This window comes from Homarus americanus, unplaced genomic scaffold (genome assembly GCF_018991925.1).
Source record: "Homarus americanus isolate GMGI-L3 unplaced genomic scaffold, GMGI_Hamer_2.0 scaffold27331, whole genome shotgun sequence".
NCBI lineage: Eukaryota > Metazoa > Arthropoda > Malacostraca > Decapoda > Nephropidae > Homarus > Homarus americanus.
In genome coordinates this window covers 1-19845 of record NW_024724427.1, presented here as the reverse complement: position 1 = coordinate 19845, position 19845 = coordinate 1, and the positions used below count along the sequence as shown (strand labels likewise).

General features: G+C 41.3%; 3 pseudogenes; all 3 read left to right on the top strand.

The window, feature by feature from the left end:
* The first annotated feature begins 1384 nt into the window (after window positions 1–1384).
* LOC121864390 lies at window positions 1385–1504 on the top strand (annotated as a pseudogene).
* Window positions 1505–5822: 4318 nt separating this feature from the next.
* On the top strand, window positions 5823–5995 carry LOC121864389 (annotated as a pseudogene).
* Window positions 5996–19666: 13671 nt separating this feature from the next.
* On the top strand, window positions 19667–19845 carry LOC121864388 (annotated as a pseudogene; the record flags this gene model as incomplete).

The window sequence follows — 19845 nt, the reverse complement described above, 5'->3', positions numbered from 1 at the left end:
AAGTGAGTCTAACTGCCATTATTGGTGGGGAAGTAAAGACATGGCCTCCTCGAAGAGTTACTGCCATCTAAACCATCAATGGGGTTTACACTCGTTGTACTGATCATGGTTGAAGAATGAATAGCACCATCAATTTTCTTTCGCTTATCGACCAAGTGGGAAGTATTATCTTCACTGCTCGTACCCTCTCCATTCCTCCTTTCATTCTTCTTTTTGCTCTTCGCAACTTTAAACGGCTCTTGTTCTTCACATTCACTGCTGCTAGACAGCTCCAAATCCGTCAACAGTCCTCCAGCAGTACCCTGGGCTACATTGCTGTGAGTGCTGTATCCACCACCCAATTCCGTCATTTTAGTAAGCGACCTGCTCGTCGAAGCTCTTCCGCCAGCCATGACCGTACGTGTCCAGCCAGGGAGGTGTAGGAGAGCGACCTGCACGTCCGACCAGTACGGCCAGCGTTCCAGAAGTGATTTCCTGACAAGGACCCTCTATAGGTATACGTTGAGATTTTGGATATAAGGAGTTTGACATGTTCTTTCAGGAGATTAATGGCTTTCTTGAATAGACAATTGACACTAACTAAACTACAAACATCAGATTCTCTGATGTTTGGGCATCAAAATGATCTAATTTCAGTAGTATTCAGAAACTCCTGGCTTTCCCCAGGGACGCTATCACGGGATGCCATTCGTACTGGCAGACTCGACACTCACTTATTTGACAAGTGTTACCAACAATAAAGAAGGTTGAAGCTTTCAACATCACTCACAAAGGATCTTGAATGCTTTAACTGTATTGAGACATATCTAAGTGGACTCAAAACAATGGTGTCCTCTCTCACATTTAAATTCACTTTATAGAGAGGTTGGTGTCAGGAAGTCAGAGAAAATGAACGGCACCCAAGCTTGGGAGCGATGAGAAAACGGATGCCTTAGATGGGAGACTCAATAAAGAAGGCATAGTTACATGTTTTGTGGGCTATTGAGCGCAATATGAATCGTCTGATTCTCCTTTAACTGACGTGTATGGCCGTGGTCATTACGCTAACACTGGTCAATAATATTCATAAAGAAAGAATGAAAAAAAAACGCACCAGCCACCCGCCCGAACAGCGGGCGATTAAGCAAATAAGTGGTTAAATAATAGTGATTTATGTTTGCTTGTTTTTAGATTACATGCTAATATAACAATGAAGTGTAAAGAATAATATAATGATTGGTTAGATAAATACCATTTAGTTATCTATACTTTTAGTTTTGTTGTATATGAGTTTGACGGTTTATCTACAAACATCTCTCGTCACAGACCCTTGTTGCACCAATTTAAAAGCAAGGTAATGTTATTATGCAATGTCCATTGCTTTAATCGCAACAACATTTTTGACATCGCTTCTCGGCCTTTTGGCTAAGATCAAAGTGTAGTATCTGTTCTTATCAGCTTAATGGAGAGTACATAATCAGTGTTCTTTTTTACATAGAAGGAAGAGCACAGATTTGGACTTTCTGGGGGTGAAAGTAACAGAGTTACTCCTTTGTTGTTTTAGGTGGCGAGCAGGGAACCCAGTATTTCACCATTGCTGTGGTTATTACTAATACCATGCAGTGAGAGGAAACATACCGGGGGGGCCTGCAAAGCCCCAAACCTGGTCCCACGGGACCCCACGTGGGTGCTTCTCACACGTGGCTATTCCCTCCTCTCTGTACTTCTTTACTTCGTACTGGCTGAGGGACCTGCACTCATAGAAGTGTATTCGTCCCAAAGTCCCTCCCCGGTAAACCATCACCTTGCGATCGAGTGGGTTTGTGATGGCGAAAGGGAGGTCGGTACACAACTCTCGGCCGATCCTCCAGGAATACCGTGATAGTGCGGGTACACCCTGGTAAGGGGGTTGTCATGTGTGTGTGGGTGTTCGTGTGGGTAAAGCAAGATGGACGACGAAGAGCCAAGGGGAAGAAACGAAGGAGATCGCCTGCCGGAAAGAAGAAACCGAATGCTGACCATATGGTTCCCTGCACCACCATCCTTCAAATGCACAGAGAGGACGCAGGGATGCCCATGGGAATGTGCGTCATCGGGGTGGTCTGGCTGCAAGCAATCACTAGTCCGACATCTAAAGGAAGCCCACAACAAGAAAATCAACGAATATATGAACATGTGTGCAGGGTGCTATCTGGTACTGACTATCCGGCCAAGCAATCACACGTGCATCCTCAACAGGCAGATGAGGGAGGAGCAAAGGGTTCCCCATTTTCGTTTCCAGTGCGACGTGCAATACTGCCACTACTCTGCCCCAACAAAGAGAGGATTGAATAACCACAAGGTAGCAACACATGTACGGCAGTGGAGGAGGAGAGACAACCAACGTCAGGCGGAGCAACGACAGGGGAACCAACAGGCTGAAGGCAATCCAGCAAGCGCCCAGCCCTCACAGGAAGTTGGGGAAAATAGGGATAACGAGCAGAGGGAGCAGCCACAGAATTACGAGCAACAGCAGCAAAGAGAAACACAAGGGCAACGAGAAAGGCACAGAGGGACACCTCCACCCAGGGATGGAGAAGTGGAAGGACCAGAGACACCACGCCCCGTCTCTGGGAGAAGTACACCAGTGTCACCACTGAGCCCAGACGATCAAGAAACGCGACTGAGGTCGATAACGCCGAGCCAGCTGCTCCAAAATGAACCCTCACCAAGAGAGGAATCACAGCACCCAGGGGACCTGACACCCCTCTTGCACATGCCAAGAATGCCACTGTCACCTCTAAGCCCCGATGAAGAACATGGTGGAGACAGTACCCGAACAGGGGAACACATAATGCAAAGTCAAGAAACAAATGAAGGAAGCCAAAGTAATCTCAGTGAATCCCCCACACCACTATCGCAAAGTGAAGCAACTCAAACACTAAGTGGTGAAGGCAACATACAGGAGCAGATTAGCATAACGCCTGAACCAAATGAAGAGCGAGATGAAGCTGAGGAGACATGGATACTGGAGCCGTTTCTGGGCACAGTGTATGAGATCCAGCGGAACCCGGACTGGGCAAGATTTGAAGAAGTACTGATTGAGATCGAGGTAGCAATACAAGCGGCAAACAGGATAAACATCTCTCAAGGACAGAACACGACCAGGAAAATCACCGATGCCAATGATTGCAAACAGATCCAGAGGCTGTACAAATACAACCGTCGCCGAGCAATACGGCTAATTGCCGAAGGGAACGGCGCAAGATGTGAAATAAGCAAGGAGAGAATAGAGGAACACTTCCAACACATGATGGTTGAAAAGGATTGTGACCTAAATACCGTGGAGCACATTCCCGAACCGCCACACGACAGACCAGAGATGGAAATGCAGCCCTTCACAGAGAAGGAAGTATTTACAAAACTAGCAGCAACAGAGAATTCGTCACCAGGTGAAGACAGAATATCATATGAGAACTGGAGAAAGGCTGACCCAAGCTGCCGAGTTATGGCAGCCATATTCAACGTGTGTCTCAGAGCCAAGAGAATACCAGTCTCCTGGAAACGATACAGAACAATACTTGTCCCCAAAAAGGTGGTAACCCAGAAGTCGTTTCAAATTGGAGGCCTATAACACTGAGCCGCACAATATACAAGGTGTACACGGGATGCCTCACAGCACGACTCAGAAGGTGGCTCGTTGACAACGAGGTACTGTGCGCCGCACAGAAAGGATTCATGCCAAGTGATGGGGTGATAGAACACAACTACATACTTCAACATCACATGGACGATGCACGACGGAACAATGGCGATACCTGCATAGCAGCACTCGACTTGACCAATGCATTTGGCTCAGTGTCACTGGACCTCATTAAAGGAGCGCTCAACCGTATCGGGGTGGGACGGGATTTTGAAACAGTAGCAGGAGACATCATCAGTGGCAAGACGACAAGAATACTAACAAAGGAAGGAGAAACAGAAGAGATACCAGTGCAATGCGGTGTGCAACAGGGGTGCCCAATAAGTGGTCTCCTGTTCAATATAGCGGTCGAACCACTGTTGCGGAAAATCGCGGCCGAAGGAATGATACTGGACCAACAGCACAAGCACCCATGCTTAGCATATGCAGACGATATAACCATCATTACAAAACAGCAAGATAATCTACAGCAACTCCTCTACATAGCAACAGAACAATGCAGTATGATGGGACTGGACCTAAATCCTAGCAAAAGCTCATCATTGCACCTGTCTGGACGAAGACCTCGAGGAATGCGCCAGACACAGTTCTACGTGGGAGAAACGCCCATCCAATGGAAGAGCGATGGCGAAGCAACGCTCTTCTTGGGACGACCAGTTGGGTTCCATCTTCTGCCAAACATCCAAACAGTAGAGGAACTAATGCAACTCGGGACCAAAATACTGACAAGCAAGCTAGCACCGTGGCAGAGAATAGATGCAGTCAAGACATTCATGTTCCCGGCAGGAGTGCATGCAATGAGGACTTGGCAACTGAGGAAAACTGACTGGGCACGCCTGGACAACGAAATGAAGACAATGCTTAAACACACGCTACATCTACCGTCAAGAGCGTCGAATGAGTACTTGTACGGAAGCAGTAAAGCTGGAGCGTGTGGTGTCCCACTCGCGGCAGAAGACTCTGACATTTTCCTGGTAGATACCGCATATAAATTACTCACGTCACCAGATCCTGACGTCAGGGAAATAGCCAGAGAAGAATGCCGGCGAGTGGCAACAATGACAACACGACAGGAGCCAAGCATGACCGACGCATGCATGTACTTAACACAGGGAGAGATGCAAACGCGAGGAGGAGACCACCAAACCATCTGGTCTAGAGCCAGGTGTGCCTCAGGCCGAATGGGGGTTTCCTGGATAGCAGAGGGAGGAGACAACATCAAGATAAAATGCACGGACTCCATCATTGAAGAAAAAGATAGAAGGAAGGTAGCCAAAACCATCCGGAGCCAGCGACGACAGATGAGAGATGAAGTTCTGCAGAATAAGCCTGACCAAGGGAAAGTGATGAAGCTCGTAGCACAAGAGAGAGCATCATCAGCTTTTGTTCGAAATGGAGCGTATACAACCTTCGCAGACTGGCGTTTCATACACCGAGCAAGACTGAACCTACTCCCCGTCAATGGAGCGAAGCGAGGCCAGAATAGGGATCGGAGATGTCGTCGGTGCAATAGAGAAGAAACGCTCCCACATGTAGTAAACCACTGCATGATACACTCTCGAGCCATGCAAAAGCGACATAATGCCCTGGTGGATAGAGTACGAAAAGCCGCAGAAGGTCGACATTGGAAGGTCATGTCGGCAAATGAACGAGTACCAGGAGCAGCAGACAATGGACGTCCAGACCTGGTGATTGAAAAGAACCGAGAAGTGATCCTGATCGACGTCACCTGCCCATTCGAGAATGGACAAGAGGCATTTAAAGAAGCAAGACTGAGGAAAGAAGAAAAGTATGCAGAACTGGCAGCAGAGATGAGAAGACAATACCAGCAGGTGAAGGTGGCTGCATTCATAGTGGGACCCCTGGGAGCATACGACCCGGAGAACGAGAAGCTGATGAAGAGACTGGCATCAAAGGGATACCTGCGCCTCTTTAGGAAACTGTGTGTAAGTGATGCCATTCGCTGGTCGAGAATGATTTATATAGAACATACCTCAGGGGCTAGACAGTATGTAGGGTGAAATAAACCCAAAGTCAAGATAGAAGAAAGAATAGGTTCTAGTTAGTGGAATAGGAACATTATGTATAAAATGTAATAGATAGTCAGCCAATTGTCACAAATTACTGGAATACCCAAACTATTGTAAATAAAAAACAATGTATCATTCTTTTAAATAAAATCTGTTCTTATCAGCTTAGTATCTGATACGATCCCCATGTGGGATCTTCGATATTAAACTGATTTTTGGATCTTGGCGAAGTGCTAGGGGCTTGCCCCACCTTTGCCGCGGATTGGCCCGGTATTGCAGTGACTCCGGGATCGGTCCACTCCCCAAGGGGAGAAATTAAATCATTTTATTATACATAACTTTTGAGTAAGATGGCGATGGACATAGTGTATTATAATCGCTGTACATAGTATAGTATGTCACTTTTACTGTTACTTTTATCCTCTTCGCCACTGATCGGCTTGTTAGCCGCTTGGGCGATCGGTCACGTCTCTGATTACTTTTCCTTTTCATTTATCTTCTTCACCAAAAGATCGGCTCGCTAGCCGCCCGGGCGATCGGTCACGTCTCTATCACGCACTGTTGGCAAATACTGAGCAGGCACCGGCTCCTGAATGTACCTGAACCCGCTCCAGTGTTGGTCAAGTTTGTCTTGAAAGAGCTCACACTCGGTGCCGTCACAACACTCTCTGGTAGATTGTTCCAAGAGTTTACAACCCTCACTCCGAAAAAGTTTGCCCTCACAGTTTTCTGGACTTGCGGCTTCTTCAATCTTGAGTTGTGACCCCTTGTGAGGCGAGCGTCCGCCAGCTCCAAGTAAGGACACTCAACTGAGTAGTGCTCCCTGAGATGCTTATACACCTCAACTAGGTCCCCCCTTGCCCGTCTGTAGTATAAGCTAGGCAAGTTCAGGCGCTCCAATCTCTCAGGGTAGCTGTGGTGCCGAAGTGCAGGCACCAGTCTGGTGGCCCTCCTTTGGACATTTTCAACCAACTGACAGTCCCTAGCATATCTCGGGGACCAGATGGGGTGACAGTACTCCAGATGGGGAAGCACTTCACTCCTGAAGATCGTTACGAAGGACGGACCGTCTAGATATCTAATCGACCTTCTTATAAGACCCAATAATTTGTTTGCCTGATTTACCTTCTTCTCGCAATGGCCCGAGAACTTCAGCTCATTGTCAACATACACGCCTAGGTCCTTCTCACATACAGTCTCAACTAGTGCAGTTTCTTCATCCCGTTGGGACATATGATACGCCTCCTTACCGTTGGTACGCCCCAGGTGCATCCTCTTACACTTCGTGACATTGAATCTCAGCAGCCATTTCTTCGACCATTTCTGGAGCCCACAGAGGTCCTTCTGCAGCTCTTCACAGTCCGCTTAGTTCCTAATTTCCCGAAATAACTTGGCGTCATCGGCAAACATTTGTATGGAGGAGTGTACAACGTCAGGCATGTCATTTATGAAACAAACAAACAACAGCGGGCCCAATACACTGCCCTGTGGTACCCCACTTGTGACAGGTACAGATGACGATTTCGTGCCATTAATCACCACACACTGCTTGCGGTCATGTAGAAAGTCTTCTATCCACGCTAGGACATTTCCCCGAATTCAGGTACCCTTCCAGTTTGATTTTCAGCCTTTCGTGGGGTACACTGTCGAAAGTCTTGGCAAAATCTAGGTAAATAATGTCGATATTACCACCCCGTTCCAGAATATGGGTCAGACACAGGTGCGACCTTTTTCTGGGTTGCAAAAAAGCACGATGTAACTCCATTTATTCGGTCCTTGGGTGGTTACCATCTGAATTTGAATTGAATTGAATCAGATTATTTAGCCAGAAAAAAACAGATACAGAGTGGATAATAATAACAATATTAACATGGCTGAGCCAGTTGAGAACCTGAGCTCTCTTTTTAGACACCTGATACATACTCTACATTTATCTCAAGGAAGTATTATGTAACATTTAGTATCATCTGGAATAGTACAATAGGATGGTGGTAATAAGAACATCTTATAATGTTACCACGGTTATCACTTCAATATTTATTAATTTTATTTATTTATTATTTTTTATTTATATTGTTACGCCGTCTCTTAATTTACTTTAATATCCAAGGTTCTGGGCGTAACCAAAAAAAAAAGTGAAGTAAATTAAAAGGGAATAAAAATAAATAAAGTAAACCTTTAAGAATTTAATTAAATTAGATATTAACACAATAAAGAGCCTCGTAGGCTGTCACAACAAATTGATTCACTATCGAAACCTTTAAGACACAAATGATACGAAAACATCGAAACAGGATTACGTTAACACTGCATAAACATATAAATAACGAACACAAAAAATAACTATCGTGAAACAACACTGAATTACTTCAATGTAACTAAGCAAACACTGATGGACACATAAGAGACATAAATAGGTACTCGAATAGATATACCACATTGGTGGCGACAGGAACAACACAAATAAAATAAGTATAAGTAACAGGTGACGGATGTCACTCAAAAGAAAGTGAACTGAATGACAAGGAGGACTGGACGGAACTCAGTCTACAGGTGGACTACTATATATATGGTCGGCTCTGGAGCCAATGCGACCCGCAGGTGAAACATGGGTCGTTTAGCGATGCAGATGGTCGTTAGAGAAACAAAGAATGCTTGTTACAATACAAAATGAAGAAATAAGATGGGCTTGACAAATAATAACAGTTAAAACCTTAACAGCACAGGGTAAGGTGACTAGATTATATAATGGTAAATATAACGCATCATTACAGGAATAATATGGAACAACATGGAAGCATGTTATATACAAAAATAGAAAAATACGACACTGTCGTAACAATATATATATATATATATATATACATAAATTACAGTGGAATTGAAAAACATAAGTATAATGGGGGAGCAGTACAACATAGGTTGTACAGTAGTAAGGTTGAACAAGAGGACAGCTGTCAGAATTATGTCTAGTTGGCAACAAGAGATCGTGGGCCCTTAGTGCACCTGTGCCGTCCGGCAGACAGAGGTACAGCGACATCGTTTTCCAGCGTAAATAAAATGGGTCATTAATGCCTTCCTAAAGAAACTATCGACATGGGACCAGGTTTGTTCCACTCTACGATTTTTTTCCGATTTTTCCACCAAGTTTGATGAAAAAACGATTGTGCCGTTTCTGCTGTCCAGAACAGACACACGGCTATTCCTATAGTATATTAGAGGGATGGTCGTAGTTGTTATAATCATGGTCGTGGTTGTTATAATCATGATCGTGGTTATTATAATCACGGTCGTGGTTGTTATAATCATGGTCGTGGTTGTTATAATCAAAGTCGTGGTTGTTATAATAATGGTCGTGGTTGTTATGATCATAGTCGTGGCTGTTATAATCATGGTCGTGGTTGTTATAATCATGGTCGTGGTTATGATCATGGTCGTGGTTGTTATAATCATAGTCGTGGTTGTAATGATCATAGTCGTGGTTGTTATAATCATGGTCTGCTTGTTAAAATCATGGTCGTGGTTGTTATAATCATAGTCGTGGTTGTTATTATCATGGTCGTGGTTATAATCATAGTCGTGGTTGTTATAATCATGGTCGTGGTTGTTATAATCATGGCCGTGTTTATTATAATCATGGTCGTGGTTATTATAATCATGGTCGTGGTTGTTATAATCATGGTGCTGGTTGTTATAATCATGGTCGTGGTTGTTATAATCATGGTCCTGGTTGTTATAATCATGGTCCTGGTTGTTATAATCATGGTCCTTGTTGTTATAATCATGGTCCTGGTTGTTATAATCATGGTCATACCTGAGACTAACACAAGTAGAATAAACCCCACACCTAATCTTTAATCTCAAAAAACCCAAATTAACCTCACCTAATCAACAGGATTACAGACCATTACGATTGTACCACCAATACCGATACATTTCACACTGGATTAATAACAAAACATTTAATCACATTTCCAATAGCTAATGTCTTACGGATACTCTAAGTATCTAGAATACTATAGGAAGGAATAGAATAAAGGTTAGAATAAATAGTTAAAGAAATATTCGCCATAAGGAGAGGTTAAAATCATTAAAAAAAATTATTATGAATCACCGATGAACATTCCAAGATAAATTATATTATGAAGAGAAGTGACCTTGATTCTGGTTAGATTAGTGACCATCTGCTTAAGTCATCACCTGTGTTAAGTCATCATAGTCATCATCTACATTAGTCAGTTTTAGGCCCATCTCACATGACTGACCGCCCATCGATGTTCTTTCCGCGAGAGGGTGTTAGTTTCCAATGCGTCTTATTATTTCCGCTGGTGGATGTAAGACCAGCTACCCTCACTGACGCAGCTACTGTATGGTCAATTTGATGTTATTCTTGTTTATAAATGCCTTCTAATCTGTCTCAAGTCTATCTGTCTATTGCCATCCCAACTGTCTGTTCGTCTGCGTGGTGTTTGACTGTAAGCCCGTCTGTACTCTTTGTGTCGTCAAAACTTTCTGTCTTATCCGTTGTTGGCGTGTGTCTGCCTGTTTGTCTAATGCGAACCAATCAGTCAGCTCTGTCTGTCTGTCTGTCATGTTAGTTGCCATATTGTCTATTTGTGCATGTATGAATCTGTCTATTTTTTGTCAACCTCCTGTCTGTTTCACTGTCTATATTCACCATGTGTCGATTGTTGTCATTTCTGTCTGTCTGTATGTACGCGTCTGTCTTATATGTTGTCTTTGTCTTTCATAAGTCTGTCTATCTGTCTGTCTTTCTGTGTGTCCTTGAATCTGTCTGTATTATGTCTATGTCTTTTGTTTGTCCGCTTCTCTCTTTCTCCATTTTTATGGATACTATCTCTATCTTTATTTATATATCCCTATGTCTCCCCATTACACTACTCATCATATTGAGCAATTTTTCTTCCTTATTAAATAGGTGATTTTAATATGGTATTCTGGGAACTTTAAAAAAACACATCCCTCCATTCATACCTCCACCTCTCACTATCCCTTTCTCCCATCTCCTATACTCTCTCGCCTCTTAAGAATAATAATGCTTCAGTCGCTCTTCTTCTCCTTCTCTTCTCCCTTTCTATCTTCTCCATGCACTCCTGTTATTATCTTTTTATCTCTACTCCTTTTCCATGTACAGTCAGCCACAGGAATAAGTACACACTGTAGCTGTAAGGTCTGGTAACGTTGAAACTGCGCATCCAGACTCATGATGAAACTCAGCTCCCCCCCACCTGTTATCTCTAACTATTTTCTGTTTCCACTTCTTTATTCTTCTATTTACTCATCTTCCTTCCTTTACTAATCCAAACAACATGAAAAAAAAGTAGGCTAAGAGAAAAAGTGGGGGGAGGAGGAGGGAGCTGTACGATAACTCCAATCATCCTGCCGGCTGACAGCGTACAGCAACATCTTTTGCCAGCGTAAATAAAATGGTTAATTAATGCCTTCCTAAAGAAACCATCGACATGGAACCAGGTTTGTTTCACTCTACGAATTTTTTGGCGATTTTTCCACCAAGTTTGATGAAAAAAGATTGTGCCGTTTCGGCTACCCAGAACAGACAGACAGACAGACACACGCCTAGTCCTATAGTATATTAAATTATGTTTATTGCAATGGTAATTACTTATCTATTTACATGACATCAATACTATTAGAATGAACATATGCATGAAGATCCGTTAACCTTTTTTCAAACTATTAACATTCGAGGAAATAAGATGACATTATGATCCATTAGAAATAAGAACATTCTTTTTGGAGTAGTCCCTTGGATTTTCCATATATTCCAAAACAGAGTCAAGAATGATCGTCATTCCCTACATTTACTACATTCTCTTTAGAAACCGAACCAACTCTATTTCCTAACAGACAATGATTACCATTTTGCTCTAGATTGCTATCCACAAAAACATTATTGGATTCCGTCTCTACTAACGTTTAATTTTCTTTTAAATTATCTTTATTAACAACAGCAACATCACTACAGTATATGGCACAAGATTCACGAAGTATTTTTTGATAGCCAATACTGCTTGTTTGAACTCATCGAACTCCTTACGGAGTTCTACTAGATTGTTAGGGGCTATAAGGTTATTGCCCCCGTTACCAATGTCCTTCTGTGCTGCTGCATTACGTATTTCCATACGCTTTTCCCACACATTTACAGCACTTGGTGTCCCTGCAACATCGCTCCTTACAGCGTCACCTTTATCCTCTTGATTAGTGGACTGAGCTCGTTATTGCAATTGATGATCTTTCGGTTTTTTAGGACACACCCAGGAGCTGGCATTGTGAGCACCCCCACAATTTCAGCATTTTGGTGTAATTTTCTCCTTCGCCTTAAGTTTATCTCCACATACCTTAGATTCATGCATTTTTCCACAGAATCTACATCGAAAATCATTATGGCATTTCCACGCCATGTGCCCCCACTTGCAACACTTATAGCATATTAGTGGAGATTCGTTGTCGACAGCAACCCGTTTATATCCCAAACATCTCACAACTAAGAGGTTATCAAAGTTTTGAATTACCAGCTGATTTGACTGTAAATTGTAGAGGTTTGACGACTTATATCAAAGATGATATTCCAGCATCTTTTCATTCCGCTCTAAAAATAAACGGTACCGAGTATTTGTGTGTTAGTATTACGCTTCAAGATGCTACACTGTTCATTATTAATGCTTATGTGCATGCTGACTCCTTGACAGCTGATGATCTGCCGGACATTATTTTTGCTGATGATTGTTTACTAATTGGTGATTTGAACGCTAGGCACATCAATCTTGGCAGTAGAGGTTCTCAAAATCACAATGGAATGGTTCTGAAAAATATCGTAGACTCTATAGAAGATGCTAGGGTCCTCTGAGCTGGTGAGCCGACACATGTTAAATGGGGTAGACTTGATTATGCAATACTTTTTAATATGTTAGATGTGCATGCAAATTTGAATATTGTGGATCCGCTTTTGAGTGATCAATTTGCAATTAAATTGAAGCTTCATTTGAACAAAAATTTTTATGTTAACAATAGGAAAAGGCATACAATAACAGTAGGCCAACATAGTGAATTGGTAGCCAAAGTCGGCGAGTGGTATAAAGCGTACAAAAAGCTTGGAATTAAAGTTGAAAACATATTTTATGATGATTTGTTAGTAGTGATTGATTCCATTTTGAATAAGCCAAGGAGACAGTATGGATATAACACAAAACCTAAGCCTAGGTATTATAATGATAAGATTATAAAGGGGTGGAATAAGTTACTGAGGAAATGTCATAGTAAGTGGAGTAAAGATCCTAGCAATGAAAAAAACCGGAAAACTCTGATTGAAGTGGCAGAGTGTACAACAGAGTTCAATCAGAAAGCCAGAAGTATGTATTGGAGTGGTTTTTTTGAGAGAGATTGCTCAATCAAAATTTTTGAATCAGGTTTGGGATGGTGTGAATAGGGTAAGAGGAGTCAAGAAGAAATTTAATGTTCATCCCAATCCAAACGCCAAAGCTAATGAACTAATGAATAAGTGGGCGTATGCATCTAATTATGAGTGTCTCCCATGTAATGTTCAGATTTACTTGAGGAATTCAAGATCTATGAAGCGAAGGTTGGTGAATATCCAAAGTACTGAAAGTGAGGAAACCTGTGTTCCTTTCATTAAGGATGAAATTCTGAATGCTGTAAAGAGAGGGAAGTCTAGTGCTCCCGGCAGGGATGGTCTAACTTATGATGTTATCAATTATCTTATAAGTATGGAGGACAACCCAATTCTAGATCTCTTTAATTTGTTATATGAAAATGGAAGACTGCCAGTGAAATGGAAAATGGCACTCATTGTTCCTGTGCCTAAGGGCGATAATGATTATAGACCCATATCCTTAACATCTTGTCTATCTAAAATGATGGAGTGAATGGTATTAAATAGATTATTGTACAAAATTGATGGTTTCTTGTTTAGTAATTTGTTTGGATTTTTAAAGGGTAAAAGCACTACAGATTGTGTGATTAAATGTCTTAGTAATGCTAATGTCAACTGTAGACTGTTTGTAGACCTTAAAAGTGCCTTTGATAAGGCAAATAAGGAAGTGATCTTACAAAGTCTTGTAAGTAAAGGTATAAAAGGGACATTAGTGATGTGGATTACAGATTACTTAACTGACAGAAAAGCGAGCGTCTGGTTTCAAGGTCATGAATCGGAAGAAAAAAGTCTAGGGTTGGGTACCCCACAAGGTGGAGTTCTTAGCCCTATGCTTTTTAATATTCTTATGGACAGAATAGCTAGTTACAAATTCCAGGGCGAGTCCCAAGTAATCATTTATGCTGATGACATTCTGATCCAAGGTAAGAATGAGGAAGATATGTCTAGGGTCATTGATCAGCTGCAATATCTTTGTATCTCCTTGGGACGGGTCATTAATGAAAATAATACCAAATTTTAGTCAAGGGCAGTAAATGGAAAAGTATTTTGGTTAAATGGAATAAAATTGCAAAAAAATCCCGTTACAAATATCTGGGAATGTTTGTGGGTATAAATAATAATGCTAAGGATCAAATTACTTATGTTAAAAATATATGGACAGCGAGGCTAAAGTTTTGTCAAATAGAGCAAATGGTGTTGGTATACCAGTTTTAAGATCTATGTATTTAAGTACACTTAGAAGTATCATTGATTATTCAGCTCCAGTTCTAGCTTCTTACTCAGGAAAAGATCTTAGGCTATTAGAGCTTATTCAGAATGAAGCAATGAGGATTTTGCTTGGTTGTCCAAGGACAACAAGAATAGAGGTTATGAGGATGGAGCTAAATGTCCCGAGCATAATGCACAGAATTAGGGAGTTGACTGTCATTTCTACTCTAAGGCTTATTAGGCGTGGTGATGGTGTAACGACCACGGTCGTACACGTCAGTTAACGCCAAAATCACATGATTCATATTACGCTCAATAGCCCACAAAACATGTACCTCTGCTTTTATTTTGAGTCCTCCTCTGAGGAGTCCGTTTTCTCGTCACTTCAAGACGCCTCAGTCCTCCGTTATCCCATTTTCTCTGACTTACTGAAACCAACCTCTCTATATAATGTATTTGAATGTGAGAGAGAACACCCTGGTTTAGAGTCAGCTTAGATATGTCGGTTTACAGTTGAAACATTCAAGATCCATTGTGAGTGGTGTTGAACGCTTCAACTGTCCTTATTGTTGGTAAGACGTGTCAAGTAAGTGAGTGTTGAGTCTGCCAGGACAAACGATACCCATCGGTTTCGTTTCCTAAGATATCCAGGAGTTTCTGATCGCGCCTGAAGTTAGATCATTTTGTCGCCCCGACATCAGAGAATCTGATGTTTGTAGTTTAATTAGTGTCAGTTATCTATTTAAGAAAGTCATTAATTTCCTGAACTATTCTGTCAACTGGTATAATCTCCAAGATCTAACGTCTCCCTGTGAATAGTTCCTTGTTCGCTGTAGGCCTGAGCTTGCAGAATTGTTGTTATCAACGTGTATATTCCACCTTTTCCTGGCAAGCTCAACCTCTGGTTAGATTATATGAATAGACATAGGAAATTACCCTGATCCGGAACACCGGAGTTCATAATTAAGTATACGGTGATCCAAAATGGTAGAGAAGGTATGTTGTTGGTAAGATCGACCTTTCTGGCATGATTATGGAGGCTCAAGCCGCCCAGCGGGGGCACGTATATACCTCTACACGAGGGAGAATCACGCATTCGTGACTCTTCTCCCACGTCTACAGGTACGTTCACGTGTGTTCCACGCCGCCATATTAACTCAGTTTAACTTAGTCGTTTTTGCGAATATCAGTGTTCATGTTTCAACATAGTACCTTCAGTGCCAATTAAGTCAAGTAAAGTAGAGCTCTAGCTATCGTCTGAACCGGTGCCAGACGTATGTTTTGTATAGTGAAGTTAAATATTCACGCATTCGTGACTCTTCTCCCACGTCTACAGACGCGGATGTGTTAGCCACTCTCCTGAAGGTCGATAGCTACCTATGGGCACCATGGCTCTTGAAGACTGTCTCTAAGGGCGCATTTAGAATCCCAGGACACGATCCCCGGGAAGCGCCCCCACCACTCTGCCAGTGTGTAACGAGTCAACCTCCCTGAGTGCACCTAGCGAGCGAGCCTTCAGCTTGGCGGTCGCTGTAAACAACTCTGGCCCACTGACTCGGTCATATGATCATGGTCTACCTACTGGTCTTGGTTATATGGATGGAGCCGTATTAATATCCATGCTTAGGGATGACTAGCAGAAATATAGTCATCCCAGGTTAAGTATTGAACCACTGAATGAGAGTTCAAGGTACCAGGTTGTTCCTTGCAAACTAACAGGAGGTATTGTATGTTACTATAATTGTGGAGTTAGTCCAGTGTGTTATGTATTCATCTGTAGTACCCATGAAAGAATAACCTGAGAGTATGATGTTCTAACCACGAATTGAGAAGGTAATTTGTTCCTTGTTAAAGTAAGACCTGCTGGTCCAGGGTTATTGACAGTGTGTAAGCATTTCTAAATCTTACTTGTCACAGAAATACTACAACAGTGTCCAACAAAGTAATGAATATTTGGAGGTGTTTAATGAGGTAATAAGTTCTTGAAGTGTTGGATGACTTAATAAGTTAATTTCGGTTATGTTTAGCCTGAGTGAATCTAAGATGCATCTTCTCCACTCACTGTATTAATAAATATTGAGTTAGTAATCTGAGTATCACCACTCTACTCCTTCTAAACATTGGTTCCCAGAAAATAATACTTACTCACGTGCCTAGACATCTACCACACTACCCAAAACCCTTCCATGAGTTCTGTTATATAATGAAAAGTCTGGGTGGTGGCAGCTACCCCTTGTAAGTATAAAAGGTGTTATACAAAGAATAACATGGTTCCCCAGACTAACCCATGTATAAGAAAGACATAAAACAAAGTATACTTCAGAAAGGTAAGAACATTGAAACTGAGAATACAATCTATATGAAAGGAAATGAAAAGAAAGAACCTTGACTTGGACAACATAAGTAGAGAAGCATAAGAGTTACTTATCTAAGAATATATGAGAATATAAGGTATATAGAGGTAAAGAACATATAAGAATATAAGTAAGAACATATAAGAATAAATATATATGTAAAGAATGGAAGGAGAATAAGTATATTAAACAGGGTACTCATTGGAGGAATGCTACACAGAACAAATGAGTATATGAATAAATAGAATACTAACAGAAAACAGTAGCTGGATGGTAAATTATTGAAAAGAGAAAACTCGGCCCGTTACAATGGGTATCTGAAGTCTGCTGTTGATAAATTTACTTATGCAATAACTAGTAGTTTTAAGAAGAATACTTATACTAAAGGACTTTGTCAGATGTTGTTTGAATATAATATTGTAGATTTGTGTGTATCTTTGCCAAACAAAGTTTATTTGAAACCTTGGTTCATGGAGAGTGTATCTGTAAGAATTGATAAGCTAGAGTTTAAAAAAAAAGAGAATGTAATCCTTTTGAGTTACGGCAAATATTCCTTGAGAAAATATATGAGTACCATAAGGAAAATGTTATTCATATGTACTGTGATGGTTCAGTTAATGGGAATCGGGCCGGATGTGGCATTGTCTTTAGGGAATTTTTTGAATATGGTATTAGTGTTGAAGAAAGAATATCCAAGAGAATTGGGGATAGAAGTTCCAGCACCACTGCTGAACTTTATGTTATATATGTGGGACTTAAGAATGCCTTTGTGAGGAAAAAGACTGTTTTTGGGTTTGTTGACAGTCAAGGTGCTCTATTTGCTCTAAATTCTGAAGTGCCTCTTGATGATGATTTAGTTTTAAAATGTAAGAAGTGTATTCAGGACATAAAATCACTTGGATATGATGTTAGTTTTATGTGGATTCCATCCCATTGTGGTATTTATATGAATGAGGTTGCTAATGATTTAACTAAGCAAGGGTGTGGCAAAGAAATTGTAGAATACGATTGTATTTTGGGTATTAAAAGAATAAAATCTGGAATGGTAAAAACCCGACAGCAATGGGAAATGGACAATATTCGGAAAATTTTTAACAACGGCAGTAGTAGTTTGAAACATTATGTTCGAGTTTTGAATTCTACAAGTTCTACTTATGGTAAGGCTTCGGTTAAGTTTGATACATTTGTGGTGAGACTACGCTTTGGATACAAATATTATTGGCAATATATTGAAGGAACTGGTGGCATTCCTTGTAAACTGTGTGGCTATGTAAAGTCTCATACATTATATCATTACATTATGGAATGTAACTGTTTATCAGATTTTAGGGGTGATGGTATTACTGATATTACAGAGATGGTTTGTTATTTGATAAACAAAAATATGGTTAAGAATATTATGAAAAAATTCTGTAAGTTTAACATAAGATTATAGATTTTATGCATATCTTTTTGTTGTATACACATCTGATTTATGATTAGTAGAATGTTAAAGAGCTCTTGTTAAGACTAGTTTTGGGCGGGCTAACCAGCTCCTTTTGATGTAATTGCCAATAAATGTTTTGAATTTGAATTTGAATTTGACCCTTGATGGCGCTAAGAGTCTAACTGCCATTATTGGTGGGGAAGTAAAGACATGGCCTCCTCGAAGAGTTACTGCCATCTAAACCATCAATGGGGTTTACACTCGTTGTACTGATCATGGTTGAAGAATGAATAGCACCATCAATTTTCTTTCGCTTATCGACCAAGTGGGAAGTATTATCTTCACTGCTCGTACCCTCTCCATTCCTCCTTTCATTCTTCTTTTTGCTCTTCGCAACTTTAAACGGCTCTTGTTCTTCACATTCACTGCTGCTAGACAGCTCCAAATCCGTCAACAGTCCTCCAGCAGTACCCTGGGCTACATTGCTGTGAGTGCTGTATCCACCACCCAATTCCGTCATTTTAGTAAGCGACCTGCTCGTCGAAGCTCTTCCGCCAGCCATGACCGTACGTGTCCAGCCAGGGAGGTGTAGGAGAGCGACCTGCACGTCCGACCAGTACGGCCAGCGTTCCAGAAGTGATTTCCTGACAAGGACCCTCTATAGGTATACGTTGAGATTTTGGATATAAGGAGTTTGACATGTTCTTTCAGGAGATTAATGGCTTTCTTGAATAGACAATTGACACTAACTAAACTACAAACATCAGATTCTCTGATGTTTGGGCATCAAAATGATCTAATTTCAGTAGTATTCAGAAACTCCTGGCTTTCCCCAGGGACGCTATCACGGGATGCCATTCGTACTGGCAGACTCGACACTCACTTATTTGACAAGTGTTACCAACAATAAAGAAGGTTGAAGCTTTCAACATCACTCACAAAGGATCTTGAATGCTTTAACTGTATTGAGACATATCTAAGTGGACTCAAAACAATGGTGTCCTCTCTCACATTTAAATTCACTTTATAGAGAGGTTGGTGTCAGGAAGTCAGAGAAAATGAACGGCACCCAAGCTTGGGAGCGATGAGAAAACGGATGCCTTAGATGGGAGACTCAATAAAGAAGGCATAGTTACATGTTTTGTGGGCTATTGAGCGCAATATGAATCGTCTGATTCTCCTTTAACTGACGTGTATGGCCGTGGTCATTACGCTAACACTGGTCAATAATATTCATAAAGAAAGAATGAAAAAAAAACGCACCAGCCACCCGCCCGAACAGCGGGCGATTAAGCAAATAAGTGGTTAAATAATAGTGATTTATGTTTGCTTGTTTTTAGATTACATGCTAATATAACAATGAAGTGTAAAGAATAATATAATGATTGGTTAGATAAATACCATTTAGTTATCTATACTTTTAGTTTTGTTGTATATGAGTTTGACGGTTTATCTACAAACATCTCTCGTCACAGACCCTTGTTGCACCAATTTAAAAGCAAGGTAATGTTATTATGCAATGTCCATTGCTTTAATCGCAACAACATTTTTGACATCGCTTCTCGGCCTTTTGGCTAAGATCAAAGTGTAGTATCTGTTCTTATCAGCTTAGTATCTGATACGATCCCCATGTGGGATCTTCGATATTAAACTGATTTTTGGATCTTGGCGAAGTGCTAGGGGCTTGCCCCACCTTTGCCGCGGATTGGCCCGGTATTGCAGTGACTCCGGGA